This window comes from Balaenoptera physalus (genome assembly GCF_965194825.1).
Source record: "Balaenoptera physalus genome assembly, chromosome: 15".
Classification (NCBI taxonomy): domain Eukaryota; kingdom Metazoa; phylum Chordata; class Mammalia; order Artiodactyla; family Balaenopteridae; genus Balaenoptera; species Balaenoptera physalus.
Window position 1 is genome coordinate 3,405,418 of NC_138894.1, and position 15,569 is coordinate 3,420,986.

General features: G+C 48.1%; 2 long non-coding RNA genes across 2 annotated transcripts in view; one reads left to right on the plus strand and one right to left on the minus strand.

Annotated features, from left to right (window-relative positions):
• The window catches only part of LOC309643600, a 54,126-nt gene extending 48,515 nt beyond the window's left edge, over nt 1-5,611 (minus strand). Inside the window, exon 1 of the long non-coding RNA XR_014253892.1 lies at nt 5,330-5,611. This is a non-coding gene — a long non-coding RNA (uncharacterized lncRNA). The remainder of the gene's footprint in view (nt 1-5,329) is intronic.
• Nucleotides 5,612-8,468: 2,857 nt separating this feature from the next.
• LOC309643602 lies at nt 8,469-11,202 on the plus strand. The gene is made up of 2 exons (XR_014253894.1): nt 8,469-9,379; nt 9,662-11,202. It is a non-coding gene; the product is annotated as an uncharacterized lncRNA (long non-coding RNA).
• The last annotated feature ends 4,367 nt before the right edge of the window (nt 11,203-15,569 follow it).

Sequence of the window (15,569 nt, forward strand, 5' to 3'; positions counted from 1 at the left end):
TTGGAATAAGCATGTTTATGGCAATTACTACAGAAATCTGATCGCTTCCATCAGGAGCTTTGTTTTCTAAAAGATTCTGTTTTATGGCCATACCTTGTGTCAGGCTCTGTGACTGCATAAGATCTCTCCTTATTTCAAGGCGTTAACAAATGCAATCACAGTTATTTCAATAGATCATTTGCTTCCCAAATTTTACATAAGAGTGTTACTGTCCTGGAAAGATGCTTTGGCCAAGGTCACAATCATGCCTCTTTTTTAAGAGCCAGGAATTTATACTGAGACAGGCTGGGGCCCGGGACCTGGGACCCTTTGCTGCAGTGCTTGTACCTGGACAAACAGATACAAAGAAACTATAAAGAACTAAAAATAACTGTGTGCATGTGCAGTTGGGGCAAATTATGAACAAGATACAAGAAGAGAAAATCCAACTGCCACTTCTGAGGAGCCAGGAACAAAAGCAGGGTCCTGCGCGTGCCCCCTGCGCACAGCTCCACCAAGGGGGTGGGTAGAATACCCAAGCCCCCCCTCCGGCCCAACCCCTGGGCCCACCCCACCCTCTCCCAATTTTAGGGACCAGCTTGCCCCTCCGGGGAGCGAGCAAGGCCACCTGTTACTTGTTTTCGCCCCCTCCTGCTGCGGCACGAGTCCCAGTAAAGCCTTGCCTGAATTCCTCATCTGCCCTCTTATCGATTTCTATTGATTCTAAAGAATCCAAGAACCCAGGTCAGTAACAATACTTGTCACCAAACGCTAAGAATAACTTTCTCCTCGAGCAGAGATAAAATTGCTACAATTGGGGGCTTCACTGGCGGCTCAGTGGTTAAGAATCCGTCTGCCAATGCAGGGGACACGGGTTTGAGCCCTTGTCCGGGAAGAAACCACATGCTGCGGAGCAACTAAGCCCGTGCACCACAACTACTGAGCCTGCGCTCTACAGCCCGCGAGCCACAACTACCGAAGCCCGTGTACCTAGAGCCCGTGCTCCTCAACAAGAGAAGCCACCGCAATAAGAAGCCCACACGCCACAACAAAGAGAAGCCCCCGCTCGCCACAACTAGAGAAAGCCCGCGTGCAGCAATGAAGACCCAACGCAGCCAAAAATAAATAAATAAATAAATTTTAAAGAAAAAAATTGCTACAATTGAGTCCTTACTTTTAAAAGTCACTTCTACCGCTTTGTAGGCTAACTGGTACAGTGCCTTGTCACCATGAAACATTCAGTAAATGCTTATCTGTGATGATCGTTGCAGAAATCATTAGGATGTTCACAAACACTTGCTTCTTTCTTTTGGACATATGGTAGGACTGCACCTCTGGCCCCCTTGAACCAGCAGTTGCCTTACTTATTTTGGTCAAAATGTGAACAGGATTAATACTTGCTACTTTCAGAAGGAAGCAAGGACCAGTATTCTCTTTCCTTCTACCTTGGTGTCCAGGAGCTGCTTCTCCAAACCTGGGACCCAGAGTGTGGATAGTAATATGCAGAGGAGAGTCCAACTGACCCGTGAGGGAAGGAGGCACTGCAAATGGGAAACAGACCTTTGTGGGTATAAACTATGTTAACTAGGCAGCAGTAGGGAAGGGATGGGGTTAAACCAAAGTGTGCTCTGTTTTACAGAAACTAACCATTAAGCTGCAGAAAGTTCCAAACGCCAGATGTTCTCAAAAGGTTACAGTGCATTGCTGTCAACAAGAAACCACAGTGTGAACAAACAACCGAGCTCCTGCGAACTTGCGGTTTTGGGCAACCGAACTTGTGGGTTTTGGGAGTAGCCTTTGCCTCATTATAATGATCATGGCTGCCCTTTCATGAATATGCATGACCCCCAGATACAAAAGCAGGACCCATCTACATGCTGCCCACAAGAGACTCAGTTCAGATCTAAAGACACACACAGACTGAAAATGAGAGCATGGAAAAAGTCATTCCTTGCAAATGGAAACATAAAGAAAACTGGAGTAGCAATATTCTTATCAGACAAAACAGACTTTAAAACAGGCTCTAACAAGAGACAAAGGAGGACATTACATGAAGACAAAGGGATCCATCCAACAAGAAGATATAACAACTGTAATTATATATGTACCCATACATATTTCCAAAAGGAGAAATTGACAGTAACCGTCCCCCCAGGGGTCTCTAGGGCCCTGTGACCTACCTCCAAGCGGGGTCCCTGACCTCCTTTCCTCCCCACACAAGCTCACAGGAATGCGCCCACCCCCGGGCCCTGGCTCTCTTCCTTCGGCCTGGCATTCTCTCCCCCCGGAAACCTCTATGGCTCACTCCTTCACCTCCTTCAGGTTTTTACCCAAATGACATCTCCAGGAGGCCTTCCCTGGCCCCTTATTTAGAGTTGTAGCCCCAATGCCCACAACCCCTCCTCCTTCCCTGTTTCAGCGTCCCTGGGATCCCCTCCCATCCCCTCACCGTCAGCGCGTCTCACTCACTTGTTTTAAGTACCTGTCTCCCCTAGAATATAAGTGCCACTGAAGGTGGGCATTTCCACCTGCTTAGTTCACAGCCACAGCCCCAAGGCCTGGAAGGGGCCCTGGAGGAAAACGCGCGCTCAATAAATACTCGTTCAGTGAATTTGATTTTCTGGCTGGTTCTGACTGATTTAGAAGAAAGATATCATTGCACGCGCAGACCTATGCCTCACGTACATATGTGATATCCAACCAGCTTAATGAAATCTATTATTAGTCTTGATGGCACTAAGTTAATTCCTTCAGGTTTTTTGCACATAGGCGTTTATACAAAAATATCAAATCACTCCTTCCCTGAGGCAATGAGCCCCAGAACAACCTCACTGCTCCATAAATGGTAGGAATGCTCCAGACTATCGGGGGTGGAAGAAGAAATCAGACCTGCAAATAATGTTTTTAAATAGTGTCCAGCCACAGCAGAGAAGGGCTCACGCCAGAAGCAATGTTGATTGAATTACTGATTATGGTCATTCATTTTAATTAAAATAACTTCACAAGATGGAAAAGTGGCTTTAAAAGATTCCTGCGTATTCACCACAGCCTGAATATAGTCCCAATAATGCGAGTCAAGCGAACCTCCTACTAGCCCGTCAGCTGCGGTACAAGATAGAAGCGATGACAATATTAGACCAGAAAGGAAGTGGGACGAACCCTCAGGAAGGAGCAGGGTGACACTCCCCTGTTGGTGACAAACCACATCCTGTGACACGACACCTGACCCAATGGTATTATGACCTCACACTGTCACTAGAAAGACATTCAAAACTTCTGTTTCACCTTCAGTTCATCAATTAGCACATGTATATAATTTATAGATAAATAAATCGGCATATATTGTGGGGTGCACAGGCCCAAAAGTTTAGAGATCACCATTACAGGGCGATGCATATTCAATATATATTCAACTTTTGGGAATATGAACCCTTTGCAGGATCTGAGGAAAGCTGTAGGCATTCGCCCTAGAAAACTGCATATATTATATGTGTGTGTACACATACACACAGCATATATTATATACCTGTATATAACATATATTGTGTGTACATATATACAGCATATATTATATACCCATATATAACATGTATTACATGTGTATACAGATATACAGCATATATCGTATACGCATATATAATATATATTATGTGTGTACATATATACAGCATATATTATATACCCATATATAACATGTATTATATGTGTATACAGATATGCAGCATATATTATACCCATATATATGTGTGTACATATATATAACATATATTACATACCCATATATAACATGCATTACATGTGTGTACACAGATATACAGCATATATTATATACCCATATATAACATGTATTACATGTGTATACAGATATACAGCATATACTATAAACCCATGTATAATACATGTGTACATATATATACAGCATATATTATATACCCATATATATGTGTGTACATATGTATAGCATATATTATATACCCATATATAACATGTATTATATGTGTATACACAGATATACAGCATACATTACATATCCATATATAACACATGTGTGTGTGTACACACGGATAAACCATGCCAACAGTCACAGGTCTGGCCAACTCCACGAGGCCTGTCCACATACCCTTTAAGGGTCCGCGTGCTCCAAGATAAGAATCCTAGATCCTGATTAAAATGTTGGCTTGTCCTCATCTTAGGCTGAAATATAGTGAGTTCTCTATGCTTATTGTACTGAGCTGAGCAGAAGCAGAGAAAATGCAAAGCCCATGTACACAGACAGGAAGCAAGACCCAAAAGGAAAGGCCTAGGGGGCTGCCCATACCCTGACCGGGCAGCGGGGGCAGCGGGAGCTCAGCGCCCAGCGCAGGTCCACAGGTCCAGCCGCCAGGGAGAGGCTCTGGGCATCCTGGCCAAACCCAGTGTGTGGGTCTGGCTGGATTAGTGTGGTCAAGAAAAATGGGACAAAAGACCTTAAATTAAGCTACTGAAGGTCATCTGGAAAAACAGCACACACATACCATCTAAATCCAAGCAATTAAAATAAAATTTTACTACGATACAGCACAGTTTCTGTCGCCAAATCTTGGCTCCCTGCCCAGCGATGCCAAATAGAAATGCGGAGACAGAGTTTGGAGGAAATAGAAAGAGTAGCTTTACTCGTTTTGCCGAGCAAGAGGGGACACAGTTCCCTAGCTAGCTAGCGCCTCAAGAACTGCCTCCCCCTCCCCAGGGAACAGGGAAAGGTGACATAGCCCGGGCCCCGGGGCTCAGGGCTGTGGTCTGGACTAGATGATAAGGCTCAGAGTAATTAAGGTGTTGCGTTTCTTTTCTTCTGCAAATTCATGGCCAAAGCTGGTGTCAGGCACCTCAGCAACCGGGCCTGGTGTCCCTGAAGTTATGGGCCATGCCCTTCTTTCGGAAATGACGAGTGCTACAAGGGTGCGTCGGGGGAGAAGAATGCCAGGAGCAAAGGGTAATTCACACGGAGTCAGAGCCATCGGCTTGGTGAAGGACACGCCTAGCTACACGTGTTTGCTAGTAGTAACAGCTAAAGAATAACCAAGATGGCTTAACTCTTTCAGGCCTGTTCCTGCTGTTTCCCAGCCTGTTCACTGTTTCCTTATTTTCCTTGTTTACCAGAAAAGTCTCATTTCTCTTTTTGCTACAACGTTTCAAAGCCTCCCTCTGAACAAAGCAGAATATTTTTCAAATCGTAAGCCTAAGCCACACCCTCACTCCGCCCTCCCCCAGGGCTCCCCTCACGGCCACCAGCCCCACCCAGCTAGCTCCTGCCCCTCACCCGCAGGGCCGCCCTGCCCTTGCCTCCCCCTTCTCAAACCCCCTCCCCACCTACCTCTCCCTCCAAGTAATATAAAGTATTGGCACCGTTGTAATACTCAGCTTTTCCCCCGCAGACATGCTGGACGCCCTTCCATTCAGTCAAACCTTCTTTTATGATTTTCCGTTTAAATTCCAGTTTGTTCATCCAGCCGGGATCGTCATGGCATCTGATAGTGTATTCTTTTGTTTTTCCATGTTTGTTGTTATTGTCAATGAAATGTTTCCATTACATATTCAGAATCATTATTTCAGTAGACAGACGCACACTTGATTTTTACCTGGTTTTGTTCTCTATGCAGCCTGAACGCTTTGCCTGAACGCTTGCCTCAGTTTTGTTCTGAACGCTTGCCTCAGTTTTCCAGGTGATTCTAATGAGTCTCTTTTCACAAAGTTTTCAGAGACAGAAAGCTGTTTACCCGGGAAGAGGGGGGTTAACTGTGTAGAAAGAGCCAGAAGCAGGTGTGTCCTCGGGCCCACCCCGCCTGGCCTCAGCCAGCCCCCAGTCCCTCCGGATTGACCTTCTCTGTTGAACACATTCTGAGTCTTTTCCTGCCAATCAGGACCTGGTGCCACCACGCCACTGGTCCTTCTCACTTAGAAGGTGACCTCTGGCCAGCCTCAGAGCTACCCTGGAATCGATTTCAGGTTCCCCTGCTTTGAAAGGCTGCGGTTCATTCCTTACGCAGCCGAGCAAGGCCTCCGCTGGCCGGTGTTTGGATGCAGCACAAAGTGGACGACGAGAGGTGACGGTCAGTCTTAGTCCTGGACCTTAAGAAAGTGCCATGGGGGAGACAGCCCCTCTTCCCTCTGGACCGTCATGTTTGAATGTGACCCCTGTAACTGAGGCTGCTGCCTTGGGGCCAGGAAAGCAGGATGCCTGAGCTAAAGCGCCGGGGGGTAGAGGGCAGAGCCTCCCGGAAGTCCCGGGAGGTGGGGCGGGAGGCCGAAGAACCGCGCCCCCTTTTCTGTGTGGGAGGGGACAGAGCATCCTCTAGTTTCAGCAGCTGCAGCTACGTCTTGACACTGAAAGCATCCTTGCCAATCCCCGGAGGATGATAAATCAGGGCTATCACAGAAAATTTCATTCAGCAAATTATTTTTTGTCATTAACTAGGTGCCAGGTGTTCTGACTACCCCTTTATCTAGATTGGCAAGTCCACCAAGGCCAAAAGCCATAAGGGAAAAGCTTGGTAAATGTAACCACATCCTTTTAAAATGCCTTCAAGTCCAAAAAAAAAAAAAAAAAAAGGAGAGAGAGAAAATCAGAACCTACTAAAAGTCAAGTGAAAAAAACATGATAGGATATCACCCTGAGTAGATAAACAAATGAATAATTGACTTTAAATTAGTCTTCTTAGATCAAAAGCAATTTCAACTCCACAATTTAAAATGCTTGAACTATTCACAGATATGGAGAACAAACTAGTGGTTACCAGCTGGGGTGGCAGGGGCAAGATAGGGGGAGGGGATTAAGAGACACAAACTACTATATGTAAAATAAATTAGCTACAAGGATATATTGTACAGCACGGGGAATACAGCCAATATTTTATAACTTTAAATGCAGTATAACCTATAAAAATATTGAACACCTGAAACTAATGTTGTACACCTGAAACCAATCTAATACAGTAAATCAACTATAATTTTAAAAAATAAAGTAAAATTCATGAACTGTTATAAGAGATGATTTTTCACACATCCAAGTCAAAATCAAAATATATTTGATGACACACGGTGTTTTCAAGGATGAAGGGGAGTAGACAGTCTTGTACACTGACAGGTAAATAGCACAACCTCTTCGGAATTCAGTTTGTCAAAATATACTAGTATTTTGGGAGATTGGGACTGACATATATACACTAATATGTATAAAATAGATAAGTAATAAGAACCTGCTGTGTAAAAAATAAATTTAATTTAATTAAAAAAATTAAAATAGAGAAAAAAAATACACTAGCATTTTAAATGCATACAACCAATGACCCAGCAATTATCCTTCTTAAAATCCATTTCACAGAGAAACTCATCCCTTTTTAGTCATTAATTCGATGGGTCTCTGTAGAGCACAGTGTAATTGACATAGTATTTATTCTCTACTTGCAATTAGAGGATTTCTGGGCGGGGCAGGTCACTCGCGGGGCAGACGCGTGCATAAATATCATCCAACCAGAGGGCTGAGGACAGAGATCCTCTGAGGTCCTTTAATCCCTTCCTGCAGTTCCTGCCAGCCCAGCGCAGGATTACAAGGTGAATAAGGAGCGAGAAGGTAACGCTGGCCCCAAGGGAAGGGGCAACAAAAACTCCGATCTAGGTGGTCGGGTTTGGCTGCCTTACCCTGTGTGGACTCCAGGTGGCAGCACCTCCCGCGTCTTTCTCTGTCCGGGACGCGGAGCCGCGGCGGCTGCCTTCCGGGTGAAAGTGAGGGTTCCGCTCCGCCGTGCAGGCTTGGGTGCAGCCCGGCCGGGGGTGAGGGGGCCTTTCCTCCTTGCCCACAGCTGGCCCATTCGCTCAATACCTACAAACCCAGGTCACAAGTCACTTTCAAGTTCGGGGAGGGAGCTGTGGTCTGTTTGCTTAGCGGGTTTGCACCCACCCAATGGGGTCATTCACGGGGGGCTCCCAAAGCTGCTCCACTGTCTGCACTGCCCGGCCCAGCAGAGCCCCACGACCACGCAGCATGCGTGGTGTCCACGGGCACCTCGGGACACGCCGTGGCAAAGGCCGAGGTTTCCTTCCACCTGCTCCGTGCAGAGGGACCGGAGGACCAGGGGCCACACCCGGGGCCACCCCTCCTGAGCCTGCAGCGCTGGCTCCTCTGCTCTTTCTGTCCATCCACACGGACAGCCTGAAAAGTACACTTACAGGGGCTTCCCTGGTGGCGCAGTGGTTGAGAGTCTGCCTGCCAATGCAGCGGACACAGGTTCGAGCCCTGGTCTGGGAAGATCCCACATGCCGCGGAGCAACTGGGCCCCTGAGCCACAACTACTGAGCCTGCGCGTCTGGAGCCTGTGCTCCGCAACAAGAGAGGCCGCGATAGTGAGAGGCCCGCGCACCGCGATGAAGAGTGGCCCCCGCTTCCCGCAACTAGAGAAAGCCCTCGCACAGAAGTGAAGACCCAACACAGCCAAAAATAAAAATAAATTAAAAAAAAAAAAAGTACACTTACAGATGAAAAGGGAAAGAAAGCAATGTTGAGAGATAGGGCTGTGGAGGCCACGAGTCATGGGTTGGAAATGGAAGAGATAAACAAGCAGCGTAGGATTGTGTTGAAGCTTAAAAGCCACGGTTCTGAAACGAAATGGTGAGGAAAGCTCCCTCGCTCTCTCACACACACTCCAAGTAAAATATGAGGAAGGACAGTTGGGTAAAATGACTGCACAAAGGCAAGATGCCGGGGGCGGGGGTGGATTGATAGACAGGAACAGCTGAAAAAGAACTGCCTTCCCGGCTGGCCAGCAGATATGCCACTTGAGTTTCTCTCTCAGTAGCGAATCGGAAGGAACCGAAGGGCCCACTTCTGTGCTGGCTGTGGGCTGTGGACAGGCAACCTCACTGGGCAGAAGGGCATTGAGGACATGCTACAGGCGTCCAGAACCTGCAGCCGAGAGACGTGACAGACGGGACAGGATGCTGGGAGCAGCATCCCACTGAAGGCTGTGACAGCGAAGCATCTCCAAAGGCAAGGACCCGTTTCACGGGATCCAGGATTTGGGTTGAAGCGGCAATCAAGAAGCAAAACAGGACAGAAATGACCCAGCAGCTCTGTCTACGTAAACCAGTGCAAAGATCCAAAGAGCCTTGGTAACGACAGCAACTTCCTGGAGGCCACTCACCATGGAAATTAGATGAAGATCCCAACCATTTCCTCCCTGGAGTGAAGTTTTGACAGAATCAGGGAAACACACACTCAGGAGGGGCTGAGCCCTGGTGTGAGAACTCTCCGTTCTATTCTGTTCTTTCCCTCCCGCCCCTCTCCTGGCCCCGAAGCAGGACAGAGATCCTCAGCCAGCCTTCCTCCTGGGCTGTAATTGACATCGCTCAGCGGGTCAGAATCCACTAGGTAAACAGCAGAGAGAAGGGGGCCGGGAGGTCCTTGAGGTTATGGGGCAGCTAAAAGGACCACATCACGCTCATAACTGAGAGGAGGGGGCACCTAGAAAAGCTGCAGTTCTTTGGGGGAATCAGGTATTAATATTACGAGCATTTATGTTTAAATACGACCTGTCTAGGAGTACTTAAACTTAGTATTGCAGATACCATATTTTTAAGAAAAAAATTAATATGTGGTTTGACAGAGAATTTTTTCTGATTTGTGAATTTGTATGTGAAAATCTTTAAACAGGTCTGAAAATGAAGCCTGTTTGAAGCGAGCCCATAGAGTGTGTGCTCACGAGCGGGTCCCTCTGCGGACACCTGGGGTCCCTCCTGCTGGCCCGGGAGACGGCGTGGAGCAGGCCTCAGCCTCATGCCTCTTGAGGGCCCAGGGAACCCTCATTTCACCCTTGGTTCTCGTCAGCTTGGCCGATGGCTGCTCCTGCTGGTGTCGACTCCTCGGTGTTCTGGAACATTCTGAGCAAGCAGGGCCTGGCAAAGGAGCCCCTCAGTGGAGAACCCCAGGTGCTTACAGTATGAAGCCTCCAGAATACCTGGGAAGGACCACACCTGAGGGGCCATCAGCATCCTCTGTGCGCCCAGGTGGGAAAGCAGACTGCACGCCGTGATCCTGATTATAGAAATGGCACCTGGGCTGGTGGTAAATCTGTTGGTTTGGCTGCATGTAGAGCTGCCCCAGGCTCCGGGGAAACACAGACCACTGCCTGGCCTCTGCCGGCTCCCTGGGAGCAGAGCTGTTGTGTCTCAGGAACAGCTGTTCAGATGTGTTTACGCAATTCCCACTCCGCTCCTTGGGCAGCAGACATCTCCAGCAACAACTTTGACCCTGGGTCGCCAAGTTCACCGGGCCCCGAGGTGAAGATTGGGAAAGTACTTTCCGGCAGCCAGGCCAGCCAGCAGTGCCCGTTGGCCAGGGCTTTGACCCCTGGATGCTGGCGAGAGATGATCCACAGGACGTGCCAACAGGGGATGGTGTGAGGGCTGCTCTTTCTTTCTTCCTTATTTTGCACGCAGCCTGGGAGTATTCATAAATCCAAGCTGCCTGGAAACCCTGTACATGACGTGCAGAATGAAAAAAGAACCACTGATAACTTAGTTTGTGGTTTATGCAGACACTTTCACTTCCCTGATTTAGTCTGAATTCAGATCTGCCCCTATATTTGTATCCCCATCAAGCTAACAGTATTTAAACATCTAAACTGGCAAACAGTGTGGGTAATCGGATGAATTTTTGTCGTGTGGTCCAACCTGAGTCAGTTTCTCAAGCGCCTTTGACAGTATAAGGCACATTTCTCTGATTGTTTGCCTTCTGAGGTCTGGTAATAGATCATCTCTAAACAGCGTTTATGACATAATCAGCTTGAGATTAAAAATATCCGTGTCATTTTTTTGGTTTCACGACCGCTGCTGCTTCAAACATCCATCACTTTGGTGTGTTTACCGTCATATCAATTATAATATGGCCATAGATCCGGAGCCAATTATACAATCTCTCATACGTTGCCCATAAAAACTCCTCCACTATTTCAGCTTCTCAACTGATGGATCCTTTTCATAAGAAAATTAGAAAGCTTCCAATAATGCGTCTGATAGACAACTTCTGTCTTGTCCTCATTTCCAAATGACACAGTCTACGAAAGTAATAGGGCTTGCTGTGTAGTGGGTCCTGATTTGGATCTGAAATTTAAGAATCTTACTTTGAAAGTAGTTGCTAATTGGTGACAGAGGCCGACAGAGGCATACATCTAAATAAAAGTGATATTTTCTGAATATGGACACAAGCCTGTTGATTTTTTTTCAAAAACGTTTAGAAATATTGAGCAAGCATCACACATGCAAGGCTGAGGAAACACAGATGAAAGTTCATGGCTTTTGCCATCAAAGAGGCAAGATGTTTTAGGAGGGGGCCAGGGGTGGAGGTGTATGTGCAACACAGGGTGAAAGCAAGGAAGTGGGGTTCAAAGGCTTCCATTGTGGTGGGGGGCGGGGGACGGGGGTAGAGGCCAGGAGGGGATGAGGGGGGCAGGTGTGGGGGGGAGGGAAGGAGAGTCAGTCTGCTGTGGACCAGCTCCGGATCCGTGTCTTCCAGGACCGGGGCAGAAGTTCCCAGGGCACCACTTGGGCCAGATGCTTGATGTAAAGACCACTGTAAGGTCAGGGGGCGAACTGGAGAGAGGGGGAGGGGAGGGTCTGCTTCTGAGGTGACAGGGGGCGCCACGATCTGGTTTGTCAAACTAGAGTCAGACCCGGAACGTGGCTCAGTTCCTGGCTTGGGCAAGAGGTGAAGGTTGAGCTGCTTCGGGGAAATGGGGTGTGAGGGGTCGATCTGAGGAGGAGACGTGTGTTTGGCCACTGACACCCTGAACTCCGGGGGCGCGAGGGTCTGGGAAGTAACTATACAAGCAGAGTTCTGGGGGAACCTCTGGGCGAAAACAAAGATTCGGGGTGGTGAGCGTGTGGGCAGGATTTGAGGTCTGCAGTGGAAGAACATTGCCGGATTCTATGGAATGAGGGGAAAGAGGGCTGAAGACGGAGCCCATCATTCACAGGTGCGCACGGAGGCGGGGAGGGGGAGCAGGGGCAGGGCCGGCAGAGCAGGGGTGCGGGGCAGCGGCCAGAATTTACCAGCGAGCGTGGAAACCCGCCCACCTCCCAGCCTCACCCCTCCCCTCGTCCGCGACCGACTTGGGTCACAGGTCGGCCTGCTCTCTCTCCAGGATCCTTGGACACAAATCCCAGGCTTCAGGTAGCACTTTGTCCCTAAACGTCTGAGGTTGCAGCTCCCAAGGAGGAGATTCTGTGGCCTCGGAAACGATGGTCTTTTTCTCCTCTTCTCCATTTCTTACAACAACTTTGGAGGGGTTCAACCATGCTTCATTTCGGTTGCTTTTGTTGTTGTTGTCCTAGTAGACAGAGTCTCCTGCTCCTTGTGGCAGGAGAAGGGAGCCAGCCTCTCCTGCTTCTGCTGATTTGCCGAGACGGAGGGCCTGTGCTTTCCCAGCGCTGCCTCTTCTGCTTCCCCCCTCCCCCGGCCCACCGCAGTCTGACCTTCCCTCTGCTTTGTCACCAGGACCCCTGCGTCCTCTAACGGGGCTCCACTGGCAGTTTTCCCCGTGGAGACCTCTGTTTGGGAAGGAGTTTCCTTTCAGGGTTTGGAACGTTGCTGTGCCTGACATGACCTCTCAGCACCTCACAGGGCCTTGCAGATGCCCCCTGTGCCCCCTCCGGCTCTGCCCGCCCTGACAGCGCCCACTCTCCCCAGCACTGTTCTGCCTTCTCTCTGCTCCCTCCAGACGAGGACCGAGGCCCCCCTGGCCCCAGGCACAGACACCGGGGCAGGTGGGAGATTCTCAGCACCTAGTTCTCCTGGAGATGCTGGATGCACGTCTTCGCCTGAGCTGCCCTGAGCCGCCAAGCTGCCCCCCCATCTCCCCATCCTCTGCCATCTGTCTGGAACAGAATCTGCAGAAGAGAGGGGACAGCCATGGGAGGTGCTGAGAGAATCAGCCAAGACCAGCACTGACAAGGGCTCTTTCTTTGCAGCTAAGATAGTATTGTTGGTAAATCTCTATGACACCCCCCCCCATCTGTCTATGAGCTTTTTGAGGGAAGCTATCATATTCTATCCATCTTTCTATCCCCAGGGCCTGCGATGGTGCCCATCATGGAGGAGAGACACAATCAATCACGGTTGCGCTGAAGTAATATTTCCTGCTAGAAACCGTGATTCTACCAATGGTTTTTTCCAACCAGGGGCTAGACAACCACTAGGAAGTAAAAGATGTGTGCAGTCCATACATATTTGAAGACCCAGACACATTTTCTTCTCCTGAAGGGACAGTAAGAGAATAAACCAAGGAGACCTGAGGTCAAAGAGTTAAAATGTGAGCCCCTAGTTGATAAACTTTACTGATGGATGCTCCCTATTGTAGAAAATTAATTGGTGTAAAACTTTCAAAATTGCAGTTTTAAAAAGTCAGTGTAGGGGCTTCCCTGGTGGTGCAGTGGTTAAGAATCCGCCTGTCAATGCAGGGGACACGGGTTCAAGCCCTGGTCCGGGAAGATCCCACATGCTACGGAGCAACTAAGCCCGTGCACCACAACTACTGAGCTTGCGCTCTAGAGCCCACGAGCCACAACTACTGAGCCCGTGTGCCACAACTACTGAACCCATGTGCCACAACTATTGAAGCTCATGCGCCTAGAGCCCATGCTCCGCAACAAGAGAAGCCACTGCAATGAGAAGCCTGTGCACCTCAACGAAGGGTAGCCCCCGCTCGCCACGACTAGAGAAAGCCTGTGCGCAGCAGCAAAGACCCAACGCAGCTGAAAATTTTTTTTAAAAAAAGTCAGTGTAAAAACGGTAGCAGTTATAATTCATTTTGTTTAATTGCTGCTTTGCAGGATTTAGTCCCCATTCAGGCTGCTGTAACAGAATCCCACAGGCTGGTGGTCACAAACAACAGAAGTGTATTGCTCCCAGTTCTGGAGTCTGGATGTCTGAGATCCGGGTGCCAGTTGGTCAGCGAGGGCCTCTTCCAGGTTGCCGTCTTCTCCCTGTGTCCTTACAGGGTGGAAGGCACCAGGAGCTCTCTGTGTCTCTTCTTATGACGGCACTAATCCCCTTCATGAGGGCTCCACCCTCATGACCTAATCATCTCACAAAGGCCCCACCTCCAACACCATCACCTTGGGGGCAGGATTTCAACATAAGGATTTAGGGGGACACAAACATTCAGACCATAGCAGTTGTCCGCAAACTTTCCCTGCATAAATCATCTTACATGGAGCTCACAGCTCCGGTGTGAAGTAGCTGGGGTGTTATACGAGTTCCGTTAACGCCGAGAGGTAAACAGCTCTTGAGAGACCAAGTCTGGGTTTAATCTCTGTCGCTAAAACCTTGTTCACATAGCACAATTTCCTCCTACTGCAGTCATGTCATATGTTTTCAGGAGAGCTGGGGAGAAAGGGGGGCTGAGGCCCCGTGCCTGGTTCGTTGCCGAAAACCAGAGTTGTCCTCCCAGCCCAGGGACGCAGGAGGAAGAAGTGGCTCATTTTCCTTTCTTCCAAGCTGTGTGTTGTGCGTGCATCACCCATTTCATCCAGAGAAGCTTTTGCCAGCAGCTGCAATTTGCAGAGAAATTCTGCAATGGAAATAATTTTAAGTTTCTTCGTGAAATGTCCAAGACACCCTCATATGCCCTGCCCAATACAAAATTGGGGTCTTATTAGCAGAGGAGGACAGGAATGGCTGTTTGGTGGGCAAAGGACAATATTTGCCATCTTTGTCAAAAAAAAAAAAAAAAAAAGTGGTTCTTTCAAACTTGAAAGAGCCAAGGATCCTGTTCAACTGCAGATTCTGATTCGGGAGCTCTGGGGACGGGTCTCCAGAGTATGCTGTTCCCACAGGTGCCCAGGTGACGGCGACCCTGGGAACCACGCTTGGAGAGTCGAGGTTCTAACCAGGGTCTCGCAAACTGATTCATCAGCGTCACCTGGAGGCTTTGTTAAAACTCGGATTGCCGCCCCCCCGAACACCCCCAACAGAGTATCTGATCCCGTGGGTCAGGGGTGGCCCTTAAGAGTCTGCATTTTTTTAAATTGAAGTACAGTTAGTTTACAATGCTGTGTTAAGTTCTGGTGTACAGCAAAGTGATTCAGTTATACATATACATATATATTCTTTTTCATATTCTTTTCCATTATGGTTTATCACAGGATATTGAATATAGTTCCCTGTGCTATAGAGCAGGACCTTGTTGTTTATTTTATACATAGTAGTGTGTATCTGTTAATCCCAAACTCCCAATTTATCCCTCCTCCCCCATCCCCTTCCCCTTGGTAACCATAAGTTTGTTTTCTATGTCTGTGAGTCTGTTTCTGTTTTGTAAATAAGTTCATCTGTATCATTTTTTTAGATTCCACATATAAGTGATATCATATGGTATTTGTCTTTCTCTTTCTGACTTATTTCACTTAGTATGACAATCTCTAGGTCCATCCATGTTTCTACAAATGGCATTATTTCATTCTTTTTTATGGCTAAGCAAATTGTGTGTGTGTGTGTATATATATATATATATATATATAATTGTGTGTGTATATATATATATATATATATATATATATCTCACATC